Source organism: Sus scrofa, chromosome 4 (assembly GCF_000003025.6).
Source record: "Sus scrofa isolate TJ Tabasco breed Duroc chromosome 4, Sscrofa11.1, whole genome shotgun sequence".
In the NCBI taxonomy this organism is placed as follows: Eukaryota; Metazoa; Chordata; class Mammalia; order Artiodactyla; family Suidae; genus Sus; species Sus scrofa.
The window spans coordinates 16086304-16098481 of record NC_010446.5 but is presented as its reverse complement, the minus strand read 5'-3'; positions in this window follow the sequence as shown (position 1 = coordinate 16098481).

The window sequence follows — 12178 nt, the reverse complement described above, 5'->3', positions numbered from 1 at the left end:
GTGTGGCTCTAGAAGTAAGTTTTTACCCACGGATTGGCACAATTAGAAGAGTCTAGATTTTTTTTTTATGCATATGTTTTGTGATTTGTCATACACAGTCTGGTATGGAAAAACTTGAGTACTGTTAGAGATGAGAAGTTGTCCAGCAGGTTTTCAAAAGCAAAGAATTTTTGCTATTCAGAGCCTCTTCCACCCTTGGAACAGTGAAAAAAATATATTTGTAGGAAATAAAGAGCTTTGAATCAAAGGTTCTAAGCCCTGGTGTCATCTGAAGAGGAATAGACTTCCAATACCACTTTTTGAAGTAGTTTCCTTCTGTTATTATTTTTCCTTTTTCTACTTTTGGTGAAAAAGTCTTCTAAAAACATGAGACCATGAAACACATTGGCCAAAAAGACATCAAACTAAGATACTTTACACTTTTAACTAGAGATCAGTGAACTTGAGAATTTAGCCCTTGTAAAATACTCCCACAATTCTAATGGCTATTTCAGAAGGTGAACAAAAATGTTCCTGCTTAAAGCTAGTCCAGACTGAACAAACTTTCAAAGTCAGTTTAGGTCATTTCCTATTCCTCTTAGTGGCTGCTTTGTGAAAATAATAATGCCATGGATAACAACAGTAAAAAAAATTAATATTTTCATAAATGCCCCTCCCACTCCACCCTCCCCTATTTCTGTATCTAGCATAAGTCTGTATATAAAGGACTAAGGATTATAGACACAAAACAAGAAAAACAGGAAAAATTGATTTCCCAGTATTTATTCAAGTAATAATATGTTGATACACTTAAAAAAAATCATGGTGTCATCTGGGTTGGTTCATTCATTGGTGAGTACTCTATTTCCACCATAAAGTTAGGGGCTATGTCAGCAGTACTTCTGAACAAAAAATGCACCTTTTTGGACCTAAAATCTTAGGATGCAACCCCATGGGATCACCCAGCTAGAAAGCAATACTAGAGTGAGAAAACACAATGCTTCCCTATGTTTTAAAGTCTTATCAGAGGAACTTTAATATGAATGAAAAGTATTGGGAAACTTTTTTAAAAAATGTAAATTCTCAGAGTTTCCGTCATAGCTCAGTGGTTAATGAACCCGACTAGTATCCCTGAGGGACTCAGGTTCGATCCCTGGCCTTGCTCAGTGGGTTAAGGATCCGGTGTTGCCATGAGCTTCGCTTTGGTCACAGACGTATCTCAGATTCGGCATTGCTGTGGCTGTGGCATTGGCCGGTGGCTACAGTTCTGATTCAGCCCCTAGCCTGGGATTCTCCATATGCCACAGGCGTGGCCCCAAAAAGACAGAAGACAAAAAAAATTTTTTTTTTAATTCTCATGAGTTCCCTTGTAGGACAGCAGGTTAAAGATCTGATGTTCTCACTGCAGAGACTTGGGTCGCTGCTGTGGCATGGGTTCCGATCCCCTGGCCCCAGAACTTCTGCATGCCACGAGTGCAGCCAAAAATAAATAAATAAATAAAATGTAAATTCTCTCACCTTGCTCCCCAGAAGGGTCTCACTCAGTGGGTCTGGGATGAGGTCATGAATCTGCATTTGACAGGCAGCTGATGACCCTATGAGAGTGACCTGTAGGCTTCACTTTGAGAAATATTGATCTAGAAAAATGCCTTCATTGGGAACTTACTGCATTCTTGTAAAACTAAGGGTTACAAGCTAGGTAAAAAGTCAATATCTCTAAGAAGAGATATCCATTCCTAGTATTATCAGACAGTTGAACACCAACCCTGAAAGCGAAGTTCTATTTCAGTTATCAAGAACTTTTGGACCCATTGCAAACTTCCATCCTCTGGGAAACCTCATCGCTCACTAAACTCTGGAAATTTTCTATCTTATTTATTTATTTATTTATTTTTCTTTTTACAGCCACACGAGCATCATATGGAAATTCTTGGGCTGGGGTCCAATCAGAGCTGCAGCTGCTAGCCTACACCACAGCCACAGCAATGCTGGATCCAAGCCACATCTGTGACCGACGTGTGCCACAGTTTCTGGCAATTCTGGATCCTTAACCCACTGAGCGAGGCCAGGGATCAAACCGGCACCCTCATGGACACTGTGTTGGGTTCTTAACATGCTGAGCCACAACAGGAACTCCTGGACACTTCAGATGTATGATCTCATTTTACTTTCCTGGTGTCTCTGTGAAGTAGTTGGTATTGTTTGCAGTTAACATAATGAGGAAGCTGAGGTTTGAAGTTAACCTGCCCAATCAGTTGCCCAGAAACCTGTGGCAAAAACTGGGTTTTGAATTCACCCAGACCAATTCTACAATCTAATGAAGATGCTACACTTGCAGTGTCTCAGAAAGAAGATATGGATTGGCCAAGCTACAGGATGCACAGGATTCGAGAGCATTCACTGGTGTGGAAGTCAGATGGTCTTCTGTTCCCAGCCCAGACTCTCAGCTTCAGCAATTGTTGCTGCATAACAAACCCAGCAAACTTTAGTGGCTTAAAAGCCTAAGTAGCTCTCAGAGTTCCCATCATGGCACAGCAGAAGTGAATCCGACTAGTTGTCATGAGGTTGCAGGTTCCATCCCTGGCCTCGCTCAGTGGATTAAGGACCTGGCGTTGCTGTGAGCTGTGGTGTAGGTAGCAGACACAGCTCGGATCCTGCATTGCTATAGCTGTAGCTCGGATTCTACCCCTAACCTGGGAACTTCCATGTGCGGTGAGTGCAGCCCTAAAAAGCAAAAAAAGCGGAAAAAAAAAAAAAAAAGCCAAAGTAGCTCTTAAAATTTAGCTCATAACTCTGTGAGTTGGCTGGGTGGTTCTGCTGATCTTGGCTGCACTCACTCATACATCTGTGGTCAGCAGGTGGGTTGTCTGGGAACTGCCGGTCCAAAATGGCAGTTGGCTGAGTGTCAGTGGGTCATCTAGGGGCTGACTCATCTAGGATGGCTTCGGTCCACCTTCAGTGGTTGGCCATTGATCACAGGGTTTACTGGGCCACATGTGTCTCATCTTTATTAGTGGAATAGCCTGGACTCCTTCACACACACACATAAGGGTCTAAGAAATCAAGAAGCAGTATTTAAGACCTCTTGAAATCTAGCTTAAGCACTGATAATGTCATTTATGCCCACATTTTACTGGCCAAAGCAAGTCACAGGGCTAGCCCAGATTCCACACCCACCCCACCACGATTTTTTTTTTTTTTTTTTTTTTTTTTTAAGGCTGAACCTGTGGCGAATGGAAATTCTCCAGGCTAGGGTTGAATCAGAGCTGCTGCTTCAGTCTACATCACAGCCACGGCAACACCAGATCCGACACACATCTTTGTCCTAGGCTGTAGCTTACAACAATTCCGGATCCTTAACCCACCAGGGATGGAACTCAAATTCTCATGGGCAGCCACTATGTTGTATTCTTAAAACGCCGAACCACAATGGAAACTCCCAGATTCCATCTCTTGATGGGAGCAGCTATAAAGTCACACTGCAAAGGGTAAGGATACAGGAAGGGTGAATAATCATGGCTATATTTGTAATTGAGTGCCACAATAATTATATGACTAAAGGCAGGTTTGTTTGTTCTTTTTAGGGCCATGCCCATGGCATATGGAAGTTCCCAGGCTAAGGGGGTCCCACAGCCACAGCAATGCCAGATCTGAGCCACATTTTTAGCCTATACCACAACTCATGGCAATGCTGGATCCTTAAACCCACTGGGCAGGGCTAGGGATTGAACCTGTGTCCTCAAGGATACTAGTCAGGTTCATTACTTCTGAGCCACAATGGAAACTCCTAAAGGCAGGGTTTTTTAAAAATTAATTAATTAATTTATTTATTTTGTTTGTTTTTTTGTCTTTTTGCCATTTCTTGGGCCGCTCCCGCGGCATATGGGAGGTTCCCAGGCTAGGGGTCAAATCGGAGCTGTAACCACCAGCCTATGCCAGGGCCACAGCAACTTGGGATCCGAGCCGCGTCTGCACCTACACCACAGCTCACGGCAACGCTGGATCTTTAACCCACTAAGCAAGGCCAGGGATCGAACCCGAAACCTCATGGTTCCTAGACGGATTCGTTAACCACTGCTCCACGACAGGAACTCCCCTAAAGACAGGTTTTTTAACCTCTCTGTTTTTACCCATCAATTGTACCCTATCTCCAAGGCTTGATAGTTCATACTATCAAGGGCCTGACTTATCTTAATTTCTCAGAAGGTATTAGCTGAGATGCTGCTGGTATTGTCTTCTAGGGTCTTTCCAGCCTGAACATCTTCTGTTTCCTGCATGAAGAGAGATTAGCTGTTTTGGTGGCCCCTCAGGGCAGGACTTTGCTCAAGGCTGTTTTGGTGCGCATATGGGGTTCCCTTCATGGGCAGGACTACGGGCTCAAGCTACGTTCTGGCATCTCATGAGGTTCCATTCTTGACTTCATGATGTTCCAGTTAACACTCTCCATGCAGAAACCCACTCAAGCTAGCGCCAGTACGAAGTCACCTCTACGGCTTGTCCCTGCATGTCAACTCTGTCCTCTCTCCTCCTTCAGCTTGCCTTTTAAGACTCCTCTAGAACATGGCCCAGCCAAGCGGTCTTAGCCAAGGAGTCCAAAGTGACTGTTCAGCTCTATTCATTACAGCTGAATGGCCTGGTTCTCAGTGTTCCAGTTCCAAAATCTAAACAGATAATGTGACTGGTCTAGCACCTCTTTTCTTGAAAGGTTAGCTTAGTTCAATCTGCCCTGGCAGGAGGGGTGGGCAGTAGTGGGAGGGGGAAAGGGCAGCTTTCTGTGGGCAGCAGAGGCTGTGAGCAAGAGCAGTCCCTTCAGGAGATGGCTGTGAGCCAGAAGACACAATGATTCATATTTCCTGGACCCAGGCAGCCTTTTAAATCACCTTCCTATCACATAGTGTTGGTACTCAACTTCAAGGGCCTTACAAAAACCCATCTCTCTGAACATCTCATAATGAAACAGATGCAAGGTGGCTATTTCTCCCACCCACTCACCCAAAACCTATTACATGCTTTAGCTGAAACACAGGTCTATTAGTTTGCCAGGGCTGCTGTAATATGGTACTATAGGAGTTCCTGCTGTGGCTCAGCAGGTTAAGAACCTGACTAGCATCCATGAAGATGGGGGTTTGATCTTTGACCTTGCTCAGTGGGTTAAGGATCTAGTGTTGCCACAATCTGTGGTGTAGTTTGCAGACTCGCCTTGGATCTGGCATTGCTGTGGCTGTGACGTTGGCCAGCAGCTACAGGTCCAATTCTCTAGCCTGGGAACCTCCATATGCTACAGGTGCACCCCAAAAAGACAAATGAATAATAATAATAATTTTAAAAATACAGTACTACAGACTGAGTGGTTTAAACCACAGAAATTAATTTTTATCACAGTCCCAGAGGCTCTAAGTCCTAGATCAAGGTGTGAGCAGGGTCAGTACCTTCTGAGAGCTGTGAGGGAAGCATTTATCTCAGGTCTCTCTCTTTGATTTACAGGTGGTTGTCTTGTCCCAGTGTCTTCACTTTACCTTCCACTGGTATCCATGAAGGTACTAGTGGAAGGTGAAGGCACGTATGGATATCTGTATGGATACATGGATCCTGTACATGTCTGTGTTCAAATTTCTCTCTAATAAGGGCACCAAGTACACAGGACTAGGCTGCCCTGATGACCTTATTTTAAATTCCCTCTGTAAGGACTCGATCTCTAGATACAAATTCTGAGTACTGGGATTACGACTTTACCATGAATTCAGAGAAACCCAGTTCAGCCCACAACACCAAAGACCAGTCATCACTACAAACAACATACATGGTATCTGAGCCTTTCCATTTCATTGCAGCGTTGCTGGGCTTATCGGAATGCCCGTCAGTCCCCGAGAGCATCCACAGTAACTACTTATTGACTGTTTGTGTCTATCATTTATGTATAAGGCTTTTTTGAAAGCTCCAAGTCTCTGAAAAAGTGGTCACCCTGTGTATTGTTTGAGGATTTTCTTTCTTTTTTTTCCATTAGGAAGGCTTTGTTTTAAATTATGTGTAATCAAATAGTTTGTTTACACATTGCCTAAGGCAATGGTTCTCAACCCCGGGTGGACAACGGAATCACCTGGTGCTTTTAAAAAACATCTATGAAAAAAAAATCTAGGGAGTTCCCGTCGTGGCTCAGTGGTAACGAATCTGACTTGCATCCATGAGGACATGAGTTCGAGACCTGGACTCGACTCAGTGGGTTAAGGATCCGGCGTTGCCGTGAGCTGTGGTGTAGGTTGGATCCCATGTTGGTGTGGCTGTGGTAGAGGCTAGTGGCTACAGCTTCAATTTGACCCCTAGCCTGGGAAATTGAATATGCAGCGCGTACAGCCCTAAAAAACAAAAAAAGAAAAAAAAAATCTATGCCTCAGCTTCACCTCCACAGATTCTGATTATTTGGTTTAGGGTGGGATACAGGTATTGCTCTTTTTTCAAAGCTTCCCAAGTGATTCTAAAGTGCAGACAGTGGTGAAAACCACTGGCCCCAGATAAAGGCTAGGGGAGGCAAATAACTCGTGTGAAGCACCTCTACCTGCCAGGCCTTGAGCTAAGTGCTCAATGTCTTTTTCAGAATAATCCTATGGGTACTAGTTCTACATGACCCATTTTATAGACAAGTTAACTGAGTCTCAAGACTGTTTTGTGCAAGTCCTACAAGTTGTGGGGGCAAAGTTTATTTATCTATTTATCTATTTATTTATTTCTCAGTGGATTTTATTTCAACTATCGGTGTATAACAATCATCACAACCAAGTTTTGTAGCATTTCCATCCCAGACCCCAGTGCATGCCCCTACACCCCAACCAGTCTCATTTGGAAGCCATAAGTTTTTCAAAGTCTGTGAGTCAGTATCTGTTCTGCAAAGAAGTTCACTGTGTCATTTTTTATGTCGTTTTTTTAGATTCCACATGTAAGTGACACCATATGATGTTGGTGTCTCATTGTCTGACTGACTTCACTTGGCGTGATAATTTCCAGGTCCATGCATGTTGCTCCAAATGCCAAATTATTGCTCTCCTTTTAATGGCTGAGTAATATTCCATTGTGTATATGTACCACATCTTTGTTATCTACTCCTCTGTCGATGGACATTTAGGTTGTTTCCATGTCTTGGTTATTGAAAATAGTGCTGCGATGAACCTTGGAGTACATGTGTCTTTTCAAGTCATGGTTTTCTCTGGATAGATGCCCAGGAGTGGGATTGCTGGATCAAATGGGAATTCCATTTTTAGTTTTCTGAGGAATCGCTATAATGTTTTCCACAGTGGTTGCATCAACTTACATTCCCACCAAGAGTGTAATAGGTTCCTTTTTCTCCACTCCACCTCCAGCACTTACTGTTTGTAGACAAAGTTTATTTTTTCATTCAGGTTTAAATATTGGGTTATCAGGAGCCTGAGTAGGTCTGGAGGTTGGTCCACTGTTTGTGAAGTGAATCAGTACAAGAAAGGCACATCAATTTTCAGCTACTTTAAAAAAGCAGATCTGGAGTTCCTGTCGTGCCTCAGCAGAAACGAATCTGACTAGCACACATGAGGACGCAGGTTCGACTCCTGGCCTTGATCAATGGGTTAAGGATCTGGTGTTGCTGTGAGCTGTGGTGTAAGCCAGCGGCTACAGCTCTGATTTGGCCTCTATCCTGGGAACCTCCATATGCTTTGGGTGTGGCCCTAAAAAAAGACCAACCCCCCAAAAAACAAAACAAAAAAAGTAGATCTCATAGTCTTGCCTTTATACTGATTCTTCTCTCATGAGCTCAACAACCTTCAAGTGAATATATCATCTCCATTTGTCAGACTAGACTAGATTACACTGCTATAGCAAAACCAAATACCCCAACACCTAATGATTTATCTTTGGCCTGTGGCATGCGGCAGCTTGATATAGGCTCCCAGACCAGGGATTGAACCCAGGTCCCAGCAGTGAGAATGCTGAATCCTAACCACTAGACCACAAGGGAACTCCCAATTTATTCATTATTCAAGGTTTCTTGTAGCTCTCACTCTGGGGCAACTCCTACCACATGGCCACTCAGAGATCCAGGCTTCTTCCTCTTTTGGGCTGTTATCATTTGGAATATATGTCTTCTAGGTTGCTGAGGCAGAGGGATTCTGACTAGCTATTAAATGCTTTAGTTTAGAAGTGATACATGACACTTCTGCTTACAGCTTTTTTTTGCTTTTTAGGGCCACACCCCCGGCATATGCAGATTCCCAGGCTAGGGCTCAAATCAGAGCTATAGCTGCTAGTCTATACCACAGCCACAGCAATGCAGGTCTGAGCCATGTCTGTGACCTACACCACAGTTCACAGCAATGCCAGATCCTTAACCCACTGAGTGAGGTTAGGGATCGAACCCACAACTAGTCATGGTTACTAGTCAGATTCCTTTCCGCTGTGCCACTGCAGGAACTCCAGCTTAGAGATTTTTGATCAGTGCTAGTCACAGGAAATATGGGGGAGCATAAAGACATTTTGGTGAGCAGTAAACTTCTCTGCCCTGGTACAATAACAAACGGCGTCTTTTTTGGAGAACTTGCTCAAAGAGATTGAGGCCCATTTTTCACTTCACAGGCCCTGCCTCTCCAGTGCACAGTGAAGTCTGCAGTCTGTCCTTCTGTGCCATGGATGATAAGGAAAATAAATGCAAACCCATATTCTTTTTTTTTTTTCTTTTCTTTTTTTGGCTGAGCCTCATAAGCAACCCATGCCAGAGCTCATGGTAATGCCAGATCCTTAAACCACTGAGCAGGGCCAGGGATTGAACCCGCATTCTCATGGATACTAGTCAGGTTCTTAAATTGCTGAGCCACGACAGGAACGCCAAACCATATTCTTTGCAGAGGTATGCAGCAAGTTAGGTGTGTTGACATGTAATCTTACCACATTACACATTCCTTAGGGGGAAGGGACCATATCTCATTGCTTTTTTTCCCTCTCCTAATGCCTTATAGGTTTTAGGAGATATACATAAATCCATAAATTCAGTAAATACTAATTGAACAAGACGGACATAATCTCTGTCCCCGTGACTACAATGAAAATATCCTAATAATATCTTCATGCTGTCTTACCACTTGTGATGTACTTAAATTATCACCTCATTCTAATTATGAAAGTTATAAATTAAAAATGTAGGCCAATTAGCTTGGACTTCTCATTGTTAATTTGTCAGCTTTTTTGTAGCTCTGGTAATTTGTAATTTAATTCCTCTTTACACATTTCTTCCCCTCCTGTTTCATAGCTGTGTGAGAGGTATGCAGTTTCCACTCAGCAAGGTTATACAATGCTACACCACAGCCACAGCAATGCCAGATCCAAGCCGTTTCTGTGATCCAGGTTGCAGCTCTTGGCAACACTGGATCCTTAAACCACTGACTGAGGCCAGGGATGGAACCTGTATCCTCATGGATACTAGTTGGGTTCTTAACCCACTGAGTCACAATGAGAAATCCTATGCATATATTATGCATGTACCCAAAGGTTAAACACCTCCTTTCTTTTTTTTTTTTTCTTTTTTTTTAAAGGGCCACACCCATGCCAAATGTAAGTTCCCAGGCTAGGGGTCGAATCAGAGCTACAGCTGCCGGCCTACAACACAGCCACAGCAACTTGGGAGCTGAGCCTGATCTGTAACCTACGCCACAGCTCACAGCAACGCTGGATCCTTCCCTCACTAAGTAAGGCTAGAGATCGAACCCAAGTCCTCGTGGATACTAGTCTGGTCGTTAACGCTGAGCCACCGCTTTTCTGATCATACGATAAGATTTGGAGACTTTTCAAAACTTTTTTGAAAAATATGTGCCCAAAGACAGTGGCAGGATGGTATAAAAATATGAGAAATACAAAATTTTTTCATTTAGATACACAAAGTTTTTTTAAAGTCTTTTTTGCCTTCCATAAGATATTTCAGATTTCACAATTAAAATAATTATAGCTTAAAAGAAACTTTTACATTTTATAAAATACTTTTGTTGCTAAAGGAATATAATCACTTTATAGGAATAAAAAAAAAAAACACAGGATAAGAATTCGTTCATGGTTCTCCTTTCCTAATCACTATTACCATTTTGGTGTATTTCCAGATTAGCTATTTTTGAGTAGGAAAAAAAAAAATGTGTTTATCTCTGTTTCTTCTCCTGCAAAGTTACTTGGTGTAAGAATATTAGAAAACTGTCATTTTGGATAGACATTTTCATTTAGCTAATACTTTAGTGATTATATTTCGTGCAACAGCTGTGAGGTGAAGGTTCAGAAAAAAAAACAGGGAATTCATTTGAGTGCTGGTGGTAATTTACATTTCCTCCCGGGTGGGGTGGGGAAGAAGTCTTAAGAAAAATTTAAGGAAGAAACAGAAAGGAGACATATGCTGTGATCCTAAATATAAAACATATAAACTGAATGTAAAATATAATTACAGAACATAAGACCGGGGTAACTTTATTTTTCTTCCTAAATAATTAAAGCAGACGGTAGTGTCTCTTTTTAAGACCCTGATTTTCCTAAATATTCACCACAGTAAATAGCTATAATTAGGATTCATCACACGTATCAGTTTCCAAATTATTTCATGAATACATTATCTATTGCAATGAGCACCCTCCCCCACTCTCCCCAAGTCAATCTTTAAGCCAGCTGAAGTTTCACAATGGTCCTTTCCACCAATCCTTGTAGCTCACAACGTCTGCATGTCCAGGACGCCCATGTTTAGCACTCCTTGATCCCTTAAATGTTTTAGTCCCGTATCTTTTGGACATTTAAATCATTTCGATTTGGCGTGTGCTCTGAAGGTAGTAGTATTCCAAGAACCCTCTCACTGCATGTTAAGTGCTATTCTCTGACTCCAAGCCAGAGCTTGGATGTTGGCAGGGCTGATTGCTCGAATGTAGTGATTTTGATTCCAACCTTTGCATACTAAAATCACATAGCCTAAACATGAAGCTTCCAGACATTTCCTCTTAAAAACAGAATCAAAACATAACATTGCTACAAAACAAGACAACTTTTACTTTTTTCTTAAATTTTTTTTTGTCTTTTTGCTATTTCTTTGGGCCGCTCCCGCGGCATATGGAGGTTCCCAGGCTAGGGGTTGAATAGGAGCTGTAGCCACTGGCCTACGCCAGAGCCACAGCAACGCTGGATCTGAGCCGCGTCTGCAACCTACACCGCGGCTCACGGCAACACCGGATTGTTTAACCCACTGAGCAAGCACAGGGACTGAACCCGCAACCTCATGGTTCCTAGTCGGATTCGTTAACCACTGCGCCACGACAGGAACTCCAAGACAATTTTTAAAATGGGAAGAAATTTGAAAATTGTTAGGCTATCTCAAGGAATATTGAGGAAGTTAATGGTGGTTTGTGAGGTTCAGTAACAGCAGAGATAGCGAAAACAAATTTAGTAATTTTGTGGGTATTTCACATTTTTCTACTTTTATTTTATAAAGGGAGCAAGTGTCTTAGGTGGGGTTTCCCCTAAAGTACACCTGGAGTAAAGGACGTGAGAGAGAGAGAGAGGGGTTATTGGTAGGTGATGCCAAGAAGTACAGGCAGGGGAGGACAGAAGCGAGACAGGGAAAGGAAGGAAGCTAATAGTTTCAAGGTTACTGCTCTGAGACCTAGGGCTCAACCTCCATGGAGAAGCTAGAGACAAAGCATACAACACACCTCAGAGTTGTCTTATCCAAGCGGCAAGGGAGCTGGGGTTTTATTCACAACTCCCACCATTGTCTGGTTGGCAGTTATTCCCAGGGATGTGAACTCCTGTCACTTTCAGTCTACACTCAGCTCGGAGCATGAGAACGCCTTCAGGTGTTGGAGGTGCTCGCAGATGGCCAACAATGGCACATACTAGAATGCTGAATGCCAAGAGCATAAGAGGAAGAGGAGGGCATCTACAGCATGTTTTCAGGGGAGGTGATTAAGAAGAACATGGATTTTGATCACACAGACCTAGTGGAGTCCTGCTTCTGCCACTTATGTGTGAAATTGAGTAAAGTACCTAATCTAAGCTTTAGTTTTTTTTAATTTTTTTTATTCTGTACATTCTATGCCAAACTAAAAATATGCAATCATTAATTAGATGGGTTTCAATCTCATGAGGATGCCCAATATGTGGACAATTAACTATTAGCAATTTGAAGTGAAAATGTGTTCTTTTTATAGCTTTGGAACTGGAT